Consider the following 12,243-nt stretch of genomic DNA (forward strand, 5'->3'; position numbering starts at 1 on the left):
TATTTTTGAATTTTAATGTTTTATCATTTCAAATAGTCATGTTTTATAATTTGTCCTTAAAAACAAACAAAAAAAATCCATTGTATTCTACATTGATTTAAATAGTTTTGTTAAACAGCCTCTGAGACACCCATAGGTCTTCAAGAGAGTTCATTTCCATTTGTGACGTTTTAGACCATTTGAACCCACTTTAGGCACAGTTTGTATCTCTAACCATTGTGATACTACATATCCCTGCATTTAAACAGTAGGAAGAATGATATGGATACAGAAATAAACCAAATGGGAGTTGCTTCACCTCTGTCATTCAATTAACCATTAACTCCTTGTTCTTTTTATGCATTTGTAAATTTTTTGGAGTTTATTGTGAAAACTTTTATGCATCTGTTTCAGATTTAGTCTCATGTTAAGAATTTCTTCTCTTTTTGTGTGTATCTTCTGTTTTATGTGAAACTTTTTGAAATCAAAACTAGTAACACTGTTCTTTCACCAAATATGAGCATAGGTAGACCAAGGAATACATTTATATTGCCTACTGAGCATGAATATATAAAGAAAATTAATTTGGATGGTCATTGAAAATTTGTAGAAGTTAAAACTAGAAAACAGAATGTTATTAATTATTGATTTAACTAAAATGTTGGCACATTTCTTTTCTTTAATATATTAACACAATTTAGAAGTAATGCTTTTTTGTACTGAACACATCTTATTTTTTAAAATCTTTATATATACTGGCCTGATAAATCTATGTATATACATGTATATACAAGAACTTCACACAAGAAGTTCAATAGAAAAATGTCACTGTTTTGGTTTCTTTTTTGGCCATTATGATTACTGGTTTCATTTCATGATTATTATAAAGCATGTTTTGTTGAGCAGTCAAGAGGGAAGTCTTAATACTCTACTCTGTGTGTCAAATATACTAGGTACGCTACTGGCATACACTGGAACATGAAGAGTTAGGGGACAGATTACGTGGGGCCCTGTAAGCCACTGTCAGAATTTTGACTCTTATTCAGAAAAAAAAGGAAGCCTTTTTTTTTTTTAATTAGAGGAGTGGCATGATATAACTTACATAATAAAATTAACACGCTGGAAGCTTTCTTGAGAATGCTTTGTAATGGCTTACCAGGGAATAAGCACAGATGAATGGAGACTGAATAGGAAGCTACTGCAAAAATACAGACAGTACATAATGGTGGCTTGGGAAGAGTAAAACAGAGAAAGCTGTGACAGCAGGATTTATTTGGATACATTTTTTAAAAGATTTATTTATTTGTAGGGGGGGAGAAGCGGGAGAATAGCAGATCCCCACTGAGCTCACAGCCAGCAGTGGGACCCCAGGACTCTGACATCATGATCTGAGCCGAAATCAAGAGTTGGCCGCTTAACAGACTGAGCTCTCCCAGTGCCCCATTCTGGATACATTTTGAAGCTAAACCCATTTAATATCCTGGGAGGTTTGGGATCTGAGATGAGAAAGAAAAATGAGAAAAACTCCAAAGTTTTGTCCTGAATAATTTGTAAGAATTGGATTGTCATTAACTGAGATGATAGACTATAAAAAGAACAACACTGGTAAAAAGATCAGAAATTCAGATTTGGATGCATTGAGTAAGAAATGTCTACTCACCACTCAAGTAGTGATGTCAAGTGGGTAGCTTAATATATGAGTTTGGAGTATGGGAGAGAAGTCTGGATTGCATATAAAAATGCAATGGTTCCTAGAGTATAGAGAAAAATGAAATGCATCAGACTAAATGAGATTACCAACAGAGTATATAGATGAGGATGAAACTCTTAAGCACCCCAACATTAGGAAGTTAGGACAAGACAATAAATCAGCAAAGATGGGGGCAGCTGGTGGCTCAGTGGTTGAGCATCTGCCTTTGGCTCAGGTCATGGTCCCAGGGTGCTGGGATCGAGTCCCACATTGGGCTCCTTGCAGGGAGCCTGCTTCTTTCTCCCTCTTCCTATCTCTCTGCCTCTCTGTGTCTCTCATGAAGCTACTTGAAGAATTTTGCCAAGAGTAAGGCATTGTCAGAAAAAAAGTTGGTGCAGTGTATGTCTGTGTGTGTGTTTGTGTGTATGTATTCAAAATATGCACTCACAAACACCAGCCATTGTTAGTCATAATTATAACATTGTCATATTTTAAGATAGATTGACTGGCCTATCCAATTCACAGATCACTGATGAAACTAGTTAAAAAACTAGTTCATTTGCTTCGTTGGGGCTCACCATGCTCCAAAATAACACTCACATATCACTTTAAATTATTGTTGATAATTAGGTTTTAATTGGTTTCATAATTTTGTTCCCATCTAATGAATAAACATGTTTGGGACTTTTATTGCTGCAGAATAAAAGAAATATCATGTATATAAAAATTTAAATATAATTTGAGTCAATCCTACAGATTGGCAAGATATTTCTTTCCTTTTTAAGTGCTCTGTTCATTATTCATGTTGAAGAGAAACAGTTCTACTAGACTACTCATCATTCCCTGTACACACCCTGACATTTCACACCTCCCTGCCTTGGCTTATGTTCTTTCCCTTGCCTGGTATCCTTCCACTTGATGAGTTCTTTCTCCTCTGAATAGCACATCCAGAATTATTAACTTCCTCTTCGGTTATCCTATAGCATTTTAAATATCTCTGCATTAAGCTGCAGTAGTAATTTACTCGATTGTATTCTATTTAATTGTTTATATACAGAATTTACTTTACCTTCTACAACTCTAAGAAGATTGAAACCTTGTCTGTCCTTGTTACAGCTTCCTTATTCCTGGCAGAGTAGGCGCTCAATAGTATTTCTTAAATGAATGAGTTTACTGGATGACCCTTTCTTCTTGATTTCTAAGGTGCTATTTCAAGAAAACCTGTCTACTCAATGAAAGTTTTTCTGGAAGAAGAAAGAAGCTGCATTCAGCAGGTGCCAATTTAAGAACAGATCTTAATTTAAGAAATATTAAGGTGGAAAATTATTTTATTTACATCTCTGAATTGATGTAATTCAGTAATGCCTATTCAAAAGGCAATCTATACATTAAGACAGAAACAGAAAACACATTAAATGAATGAATAAAAGAATGTATGAAATATTTCACAGTAAAACTGTATATTTTACCTTGGAAAATGACACTGCATATAAAAATGGCAGGCTCTTGTTCAGAAATGGCTTTAATTCCAACCTTGTCTGTTTTTCCTCTTAACAATTTTGAAAAAAATAATAGCTTCTATCCTTCTGTTCTCCGTAGGTGATAACTGCCCTCCCAATTAATCATCTCATCCTTTTTCATCAATTATTACATTCCCCACTCTCGAGTTGATGATGTCCTTGTGTGGTTACATACAAGCAGAATTAAGCTTAAGGACAAAGGAACATTATTTAAGCGATTTGCAATCGCTTTTTAAAAATTTTGTGTTATTATTAAATAGAGAGCAGAGGACTATTAAGGGGACATCAAAGTGTTCAGAAAATTTGCATCCTAAGAAAGTCATCAATCAGTTATAGCATCATGGCCTGACTGATCACAAGCACTCCGAGTCTTGAGTGACTTCATAGGGTCTATCTACACTGCAGTGGCAACTAATACTCTACATCCCAAGAAGAAGATGAAAGGAAAAAGTGATATACCAATGCCAGTGTTTCAAAATCTGATCTCTAATCCGCAGAGCAAAAATTTTAAGGTCTACCCTTTTAGAGTATTAACATAGCAACATACCATGTCATGAAGGGTATAAATTAAAGGTAAATAAAATCACATTTAGAGGTAACACTGAAATCTGCAATTGGGAATTGGAACAAATACCTTTATCCTTATTTTAAATGCTCAATCTCTATGGATACTAAATTTCATGTTGATTTTATTTCAATTCTCTGGTTTATGTTTTCTCAAGATCTTTTAAAACTATACTGTACAGTAAAGAATTACAAAACTACCATCATTTTACATAAGAAGGCTTAGACACAATACAAAAAATAATATATTAAATATCATATCAATCTAAGCACAAAATCTAAAGGGCTATGTTCACTGGGAAAAATCTGCTTAGGACTTTTATTTATAAATAGTGAATCAGTGACTTACAAGGGTGTCATTATTTCTGATAAAAGTGCAAATGCTATTAAACAAATGCCATGGCACACCAAATTATTTAGTTATAATGCAATTCTTTTCATCATGAGTGCTTTAGTGGAGATCATTTTATATTTACAAAAATGAAGATGAAACAGACACAAGAGTTCTCTACAGCAATTTTAAAAATAAAAGCAAGTGCTGTGAAACACTATTGAAAGTATATTCCTTGACATGCACAGCTCTTTGTTGTACAATGTCTATGTTCTGTGGGTCTCTTTTCATGACGTGTTCAGCTCTTTGAGTATAGCAATTACAGGCTGATGGAGATTTTTAAGGTTGCTAAACTTGAATGGAACTTAAGAGCGGCTACTTGGTGCTGAAGAGTACAGATAAAAAAGTTCAATCATTTACTAGTAAAAAACAAATCTCTTCTTTGATAATAAATGAGCATACAACAAAGTCACAGAGTAACACTGGTTGTGCTCAATAGTCATTATAACCACACCAGCAAAGCGCTTTTACTACAGACCATAGGACTGAAGATAGAAATAATTTTGCTACACAGGATTTTTTTTTTTTCAAAAATGTTATCTACTATGGAATAGTAAAGATGTTGTTATTCTTTTGTTCTCAGTGATTCAATTCATCTATTGTTTTTTTAACTTTGTGATTTTGTTAATTTCAGGGCTTAAGTACTAAAGTAAAAGCATAAGCATATATGAACTAAAGAAAATCCACTAATGAGTGACTTTACAAATTTCCCCTAAAAAGTTTTGGATATAAGTTTCTAGAGCAATATTAGAACATAGTTCTGTTTTTTAAAATTTCAGGTTTTTTTTTTCCTTTAAATTAGGTCTTATTAACCTACATTAAAATTAGGACATAAATATTCAATATTTTGAGGGTTGACAATTGCATACATGTATACAACAGTGTTCAAGTAAGATGCAGGGCATTTCTAACACCCTACAATATTCTTTTGCCTTTTAACAATGGAAACTTCCAAGAGACTGGATTGTGACCAATATATGGATTCTCAATGGTGAAGTATAAGATTCTTCCATGAAGTGTATCTTAAAAAACAAGTAAGACTAGATCCTGGTCCTTCTTACCTTTGTTAGTGTCTATACTTTAGCCAATATTAAATGTTTGCTTACTCCATTTAGGGAATAACAAAGCAGTCGTTGAGTAGACCACTGCCTCTTTAAATCAGAGTGGACCACTGACTCTTTACATCCAAGCAACAATTTTATTTAATGCACTCATTTTGTTAATAATATATATTTAGGCATAGATTTTAAGTCCTAGAGTCACCATTTTGGCTAATGCTCAGGTATTTACTATGAATTTTTTTAATAAGTAAACTAGAAATTATCTAAGGATATCTAATTGTGTGTGTGTGTGTGTATATATATATATATATATATATATAAGTTTCAAATTCAAGTATTAATAAATTTAACTAACATAGTGCCAAATTCAGGTTCTTAAAATTTGTCTTTAAATTAAATTAAGCATATTTTTAATGGAACCTGAAAATTTGCAAATGTATTAATAACCTAACTTCAAAATCACTGGAAATCTAGATTAACCAAATTATGCTCAGGTATGTATCTATATTCATTTATGGAGGTCACTGACTTTAATTTTTTATTTAGTTTATTTAAAGAAAAACAAAAAACCCAGTTCATTTATTTATTTTCTTGTCAAGTCTCAAATTCCACTGACCTTTTTTTTTTTTTCAGTGTATACATTTTTTTTTTTTAAGTTGAATATAGCTGACATGCATGTGATATTACTTTCAGGTTTACAACACAGTTATTTAACTTCTCTATATGTTATGCTTTGCTCACCAGAATTATAACTATCATAAATACTGTCACCACCATACTTTTACAATCTCATTTATTATATTCTCTATACTGTGCCTTTTATTCCCATGATCTACTGATTTCAAAACTGAAAGATTGTATCTCCTGTAGCTTCCCTTCATCTGTTTTGCCCATCTCTCAATCCCCTTCCCTCTGGCAGTCATCATTTTGTTCTATGGATTTATAGGTCTGATTCTACTTTCTGTTTATTAATTTGCTTTGTTTTAGATTCCACATATAAATGAAATTATATGATATCTGTCTTCTTCTGACTTATTTCACTTAGCATATCTTCTAGGTCCATTCATGTTGCTGCAAATGGCAAGATCTTAAGAAATAAGACTAGACTCTGGTCCTTCTTATCTTTATTAGGTCTATACTTTAGTCAACATTAAATATTTGTTTACTCCATATAGGGAATATGCATGCACATGTATCACTTCTTTTTTGTCTATTCATCAGTGAATGCATATTTAGGGTGCTTTAGTAGCTTGGCTACTACTACTACTAGTAGTAGTACTGGATCATACAGCATTTATATTTTTTAAATATTGAGGAACTTCCATGTTCTCAATAGGCCTTATACAATTTATGTTCCCATCAACAGTTCAGAGAGTTTTTTTTTTTTTTTCCCACAGCCTCATCAACACTTGTTATTTCTTCAGACAATCTTTTTATCTTCAGATTTCTTGAATTATTTCTAGGTCATCATACAAATGGAATGTAATATGAACTCTTTGCTGTCTAGATTCTTATGCTTTGCATAAAGTCTATTAAATGTATCCATGCTGGTACATGTACCAGTATTTCCTTTCTTTCTTTCCTCCTTTTTTTTTCCTTTAGGAAAGAGTACATAAAAGTGGTGGGGGTGGGGCAGAAGGAGAGAGAGAGAATTTTAAGCAGGCTCCATGTCCAACATGGACCCTCAGATCCTGAGATCTCAGACCCAGGATCATGACCTGAGCTGAAATCAAGTCAGACACTGAACTGACTGAACCATCCATGCACCCCGCCTTTCTTTTTTTATTGCTGAAGATTTTGTAGTATGAATATTCACTATTTTTATCCATTCACTTTCCATCCATTCTTTTGTAGACATATAGTTGGATTGTTTCCACATTTGGCTTATTATAATTTGGACTTCTGTGAGCTTTGATGAAAATATCTTTATGATAAAATTAAGAGTGGGAATAGAAGAGAACATCCTGAATCTAATAAAGGGAACCTAAGAAAAACCTACAGTTTAATAGTTGTGAAATATCAATCCTCATTCCCTTACGAGAAAAGAAACCATCCAAATAAATAAGCCTTATATTATCACGTCTATTTCAACACTGGAATTTCTAGCCAGTGCAATACTCTAAGGGGAAAAAAAAGAGGCATAAAGATTGGAAAGCAAAAAGTAAAATGGTCATTAATCAGAGACAACATCATTGTTTATGGAAAATATCCTTATGAATGTTACAAAAAAATCTAGAAAACTAATACTTCAATTTTGTAGTGTTATAGGATGCAGGTCAACATACAAAAACCAGTGTAATTCTATGTAATCTAATTAACAATTGAAAAATGAGATATAGAAAAACACAATTTACAACAGCATCTTTCCTTCTTTTTTAAAACCACTCTATTGAAGTATAATTGATACAAAAATATGTACATATTTAATGTATATAATGAGTTTGGAGAGAAGTGTAATGAATAGGGAGGGTAAGAAGAAACTTTCAGAGGTGATGGAATGTTTATGGCACAAATAATCTCTTACAGATGGTTTGTTCTCAGGTTCTAATTGTCCTTGCTCTGGCCAAGACTACAGCGCTTGCTGTTGGCACAATGAACTCCATATTGCTGCTCTTTGTAATAGCTGGTGCATATTCTGTAGCAAATATGCTCAGAGATCTGTAAACCCAGATGACATTAAACATTATACTAATATGGGGGTGCCTGGGTGGCTCAGTCAGTTAAGCATCTGACTCTTGATTTCGGCACAAGAAATCAGAACCTTCGTGATCTCAAGGTTGTGAGACTGATGTCCAAGTTCGACTCTGCACTGGGTATGGAGCATGTTTGAGATTCTCTCTCTCTCTCTCTCTCTCTCTCTCTCTCTCTCCTGCTCCCCACCCCCACTCACTCTCTATAAAAACAAAAACATTACACTAATGTAAAAAACATTAAGGGAATATGGAAATATTCAACTTACTTTAAACCTTTTTCCCTGACCACTTTTATTTTACTACCTCCTTGCTTTATAAGGCCATCCATCAGTTGCAGAGGAAACTAATTACAACCAAGATTATTAAATCTACCTTGGGCACACTTTCCTGGTTGTGTTTTATTGCTCAGATTCAGCAATCTGTAAGGATATAAAAGTCATTTCTATTACTGATCCTTCTGCCTTCTAGTAGGGTCTCCAGAAAATGGCTTCTCTTTTAAGACCAGTAAGAACTCCAACACTCTCTTTCTGTGTTGAACCCCCAGCCTATCACTATTTTTCTTGACTTTCTTCTCCCCATACCCTCTTTTTTTTACCCCATACCCTCTTAACTTATTTGCCTACATCCTCTAAAATTCCCTGTATATTTTTTTACAGAGTAATTTCTCCTACAAGCTTTTAAGTTGTTTTTCTTCCTCCATCCAATTTAGGATGTGCACACAAGTCCTTAATTACAAAGCCAAAGGCAATCGTTAAGGTGCATTCCTAAACAAAGACAGTTGTCTTCCTAAGGGAATCCTGAAGATAGATCTTAAAGTAAGCATTTTTTCCCTCACTGAGACAAGATCATTATAAGCACAAATGTACAGTCAAACTCAAGATCATTAACCCATTTTAATTTCCTTTTGATAATGACAATGAGTCATAGTCATAAGCTACATACATATATATAAAGTGCATCTTTCTCTTTTATCTTTTTCAGCTATTCATAATGTTCCAAATTTGAACTATATATGAGATGGGTATCTCTTGGACAGTTAAGAATAATGTTATTGCTTATATAGCTTTAAATATAATTAATAATCAAAGCCTATTTATTTGACAATAATAAATGCGAGTGGTCAAGAGTTAAGCACCACTGATCTATTAGTTCATATGTGCTAGACAATTAAATTAGAAAACACTGTTAATATTGCAAGCAGGATCTATTATAGGTGCTCAGGAAATATCTATGAATTAATTGATATCAATTCCTTTGGAAACAAAAATGGTTCCCAGTATGTGCACACTCTTGTACTCACCTTGTATTTCTCTCTTTTCAATAAGATTAGTTCATAATGTTATCATGCATGAGTATTCATTTTTCAAATCAGCTTTGAATTCCAAATCTCAGGATGCAAGTTCCAACTTCAATCAAATTTTGTCTATAACAACTGCTGGACATTAAATGATGCCCTGATGATCTGAAGTGCTTAATATTTTCAAACCCGTGGCAAATTCAATAACCTATTCTGAAAAGACTGGCTCAAATGGAAAACAGCTAGATTGTTATTCAGAGAATACTTGAGGATTATAATAACCTTGTTTTTAATGTCTAGAAATCAGACTTGGGAGGTGGGGGCAACAGTACAAGCAGTAACCAAATATTCTACAAAGAGTAAGTGGACTTCATGCTGCGCTACATATCTTCTCTCATACAGGAATAACTAATTATACCAACAATATACTTATCATATAGGAATAACTAATTATACCAACAATATACTAGTTTCCAGAACAAAGACACCAAAAACTGTCAACTGACTGACCATCTTAAAGATGTTAAATAAGATGATTTGAAAACATCTACATTTATTATTTCCCAAAGTGAAACTAATCCTTATTTTTTGAATGTCAGGCTCTATGAATCCTAAGCACAGCTTCCAGTCATTCTGGGAAAATAAACTTGTACCTGTATTGTGGTTAATAAAACGATTGGCCCATACTTTGCTTTTAATATATAAATGTTTATGCTATCTTGTCTCTGATTACAGTGTCTAACAGAGGAAGCATGAGGGATTGATGTCTGTGTTCAAAACAGGATACTCATTTTAAGCATCCAGTCATCATGTAACTGGTATAGAATGATAATGTACAGTCCAGATATTTGAAAAAAGGATGGTATACATAATTGGGGGTAGTTTGGGAGAGTTTAATAAGGGATTATTTGCAAAGGGTGTAAGATTAAGATGGAATCTATGAGAGATGTGCAGAGCCCTACGTGAAGTATCTGAAGGGACAAAGGGAGGCCTTGGTAACAGCCTGCAGAGAATACCTGAAGGAGAGAGCCCCAGGGCAGAAAATGAGCCAGAGAGAGAGAGAGCGAGAGAACATGAGAAAGTCCCAAGACTGTCTTGAACAAACAGGTATGTGATCACTTTAATTAGAGAACTCATTAAAGTAGATCTAGAGTTTTTCAAAATTACAGAGGAACAGTTTATATCCCCAAGAATTCTGATTTGTCTTAAGGGTAAGGCCTAGCATTTGCAACTTTTAAAGCAAAAATAGAGATGATTCTGACATGTAGACACTATTGATAAGACTTCTTAGCATTCTTGCTTGTGCAGAAAGTGATTATCATAGAAAAGTTAATATTATACTTATTTTCATTTAGACATGCAATTAGATTTCCTTTTCTGTTCTCCTATGTCACTCACTTGCTTCCCTCTCTGTCAGAGCACATGTTATACTGCTTTGTATTTTTAATTTATTCATCATTGCCTTTCCTCCATTTGGCAATAAATTTTCACTATTGGGGACAATCTTTTTACCACTTTAATAAAGATGCATCTACAGTCTTAGTTCCGAGTGTACACAGAGGTAGATTTTGTTAAGGAAGTCCACATATACAAAACTCTTGGGTTTTATATCAAATTTATAATCAACAACATTAATATACATTCTGTATGACAAAGGCTTTAACCGACAATTGTTCACCAAGACTTTGTGCTTGAAAAATTGAGAAGGGAGTCTCAAAATAGGGGGGAAAAAAGAAATGTTTTATCTGTGAAATTTGTTAAAAGTTTAACAAACATTTTAGCTGGAAATGATAAAAAATTAATCAGAATTATTCCTCATCTGTGAAAAAAAGGAGTTTCAATTCTGATATTCTTATACTGGAAAGAAATACGGTCTTTGCTCTGAGAATCAAGATGAAATGTAAAATCACTTTCTGTGAAGCTGTAATCCAATTCTTTCACTGAAATTCAACTTTCAAAAACTGCTTAGTATTTTTGTCATTGCATAAAGTGATTATGCCAGGAAACTAGAGATCCCCATTATTAAATTTAGACATAAAGAAAAAGTGCTTATGGTGAGAAAGACACAGGGATAGATGCTAAAGGAGATACATGGTCTTCCAACACTTAAAATGTGGTCTAAAAAAAAAAAAACTAAGCTACATAAACGATGTAAAGGAATAGAAGGCCATGTGTGAGTTAGTTAAAATGACAAATATGGCCATCATGTAGGCAATAAGAACAAAAAGAATTGGGGCTTTTCATCAAGAAAATAAAGCATGAGTATAGTTTGTACGTTACAAAGGGATAAGAGAACCAGACAAAAGCAAAGAAAGTGGCATAGTATGATCCCAAACCTTTAATCACAATGTTTTACCCCTTGTAAGGAACATAGAGGAGTTCTTGGGCTCCTTTTATTCTGCATTATCTCTCTCAGTCACCTCACCTTCCAAAACCATGCTTTAATTACTACGTAAGAATCTAATGCTGCAGAATTTGTTTTGCTACAGATGCCTTTACACCTGAAGTCCAGGTGTAGTTATGGCAGTTGCCTACTGGATCTTTTCAAACTGAAAATGTTCAAATCTGAACTAAAACTTCTTTCTAAAATTGTACTCCTTTCTGCAGTTGCTACCTCACTGCATAACTCCAACATTTTCCCCAAATCAGTAACACATCAGAAGCCTGGGAGAGGACAGCAAATGTGTTCGCTCTGGTTCCATGGATATCTTTATAACTAGAGTGAAATGCGGCAGTAGGGGAATAAAGACACTGTTATTGATAGATATGGTTTGGAAAAGATAGTAAATGTGAGACAAGAACCTCCAGGTATCAGGAGAAATAAGACATTGGCTCAAAATCTTTAGAGATTATTATCAAGTAAACCTCTCTGTTAACCTCAAGGGGAGAATGATAAAAAAGCTGAAGGAATGGAAATTTGAGGAGATTTTTAAAAACGTAAAGAATAGAATACTTCAACTTTCTTGATTTTGATCTTTTCAGAAAAAAAAAAAACAGCAAGATTTTCCACAAAAGAGTTATGGCATCGTGCACAGAAGTGGAAGCTTG

At 33.7% G+C, this 12,243-nt stretch overlaps 1 protein-coding gene across 26 annotated transcripts in view; it reads right to left on the reverse strand.

The window, feature by feature from the left end:
* Positions 1-12,243, reverse strand: part of RALYL (RALY RNA binding protein like) — a 698,808-nt gene that overhangs the window by 409,600 nt on the left and 276,965 nt on the right. For 6 of the 26 annotated variants that reach the window (XM_072734397.1, XM_072734398.1, XM_072734399.1 and 3 more), the window contains one exon: positions 1,640-1,730. The exons of the other annotated variants lie outside the window; for them this stretch is intronic. The gene's annotated coding sequence lies outside the window, so the exon portion shown is untranslated. The remainder of the gene's footprint in view (positions 1-1,639; positions 1,731-12,243) is intronic. 26 annotated transcript variants of the gene reach the window in all.

The sequence above is a fragment of the Vulpes vulpes genome, chromosome 13, assembly GCF_048418805.1.
Source record: "Vulpes vulpes isolate BD-2025 chromosome 13, VulVul3, whole genome shotgun sequence".
Taxonomy (NCBI): Eukaryota; Metazoa; Chordata; class Mammalia; order Carnivora; family Canidae; genus Vulpes; species Vulpes vulpes.